This window comes from Oreochromis niloticus, linkage group LG1 (assembly GCF_001858045.2).
Source record: "Oreochromis niloticus isolate F11D_XX linkage group LG1, O_niloticus_UMD_NMBU, whole genome shotgun sequence".
Classification (NCBI taxonomy): Eukaryota; Metazoa; Chordata; class Actinopteri; order Cichliformes; family Cichlidae; genus Oreochromis; species Oreochromis niloticus.
Genome location: NC_031965.2, coordinates 34,304,153 through 34,305,726, shown reverse-complemented (window position 1 = coordinate 34,305,726; position 1,574 = coordinate 34,304,153).

Here is a 1,574-nt window from a genome sequence, read left to right as displayed (position 1 = left end):
AACTTTTATGGAGATCAAAGGTTAGCCTGTTTAGAGGTGATTGCCACTGCTCGTTTTAACTGGACAGCTTAGTCACAATGACAAATCATTTAAAATCAGTGGTAACACTTTATAATAATGACATGCTATTGAGCATTAGTAAAGTATTAGTAAGTGCTTAATTCATTTATAAAGTATTATTCCTCCTTAGTCTGTATCAATACAGATATACATGTGATGTCTCATCACGTGGAGCAAGGTGTAAAAAAAGGCATGGCTCATTAGCATCAGAGGTATCGGGTGAGGTGAGGTGACCTCGATAGGTCATCATGTGAACTATTGAGGTCATCTCCATAGCTCACCATGTGACCTATTGAGGTCATCTGATTATGTCTACTGCAAATATGCATTTAAAATTATAACCCTAGATGCATCAATTGATGTATGATGTGCTGTTCTGAGTTTTTATTGAATTTGACTGAATGAGAAGGAGGAGGAGACCATCCAATACTTCTTTAATTTCAGCCGTGTTCACCAGACACCGTTCTTTCTAATTCAGGAGCACTCTGGAAATGAACCTGACTGGATGCTGACTCATCTCACTAATAGCTCACTAACACAAACCAGAGCAACACTGAACCTCAGGAATGAACTAAAGACATTTCAAACATCCCAGTAATCCTCGCTAATGTTTTATCATGACCTTATTCATATTTTATTTTACATGAAAAACCTTAAACGTTACCCAGTTACCCAACTGATTTTTCTCTCTTAAACTCCTCTTACAGACTCAGACTCTCGTCCTACCAATGTTTTAGTATTCTGCAAACCTCAAGTGGACTATGTTTGCATCACTCGTTTTAATTATCTATATGTGTGTGTGTGCATTTAAATACTTTGTTAATCACTTTCTTAGACTTTTTAAATAATACCATGAACATGTCATACATGTGAGTGTTAATGGAGAATAAATATTTATATCTGGTGATTGAACTGGTTCTTAGGTAGTGCTCTTCTATTCTACCTGAGCACTCAAAGCGCTTTATAAAACTTGCCTCATTCACCCATTCACACCCATTCTTATGAGCGCACTTTTCTAAGTAAGTAGATGACTTACTCTACCTCCTGAGCCACAGCCACATACTAAGGATGACTAATGCTTTATAAATGATGAATTACTAATACATAATAATGTGTCATTATAAAGTAACTACCTGATAAAGACCAATATGTGTGTCATTATCCTTAAACCAAATTTACACTGAAGAATTAAACAAATAAAAATTAGATTTCAGGTCGTTGTGTCTTCTAACTTAATGTATTGGGGAAAGGATGCAACTATTCTGATAAATCTCACAAAACAAACAGCCATGTGAACATACAAACCACACTCAGTGGTAACCTTTAATGTTAAGGTATCCCTCTTTCTGATGACTCTGTGTTGACTGGTGATGTCTAAAAGAAGAAAAGAGAAAAGAAAAGAGGAAAATATCCTTTTCTGATAAAAACCACTAGTAACATTTATCAGCAGGTAGATAGGACAGTATGTTCTGTGCCTTCTCGAACAGCTACCAGTTGTTTCATATTACATTCAT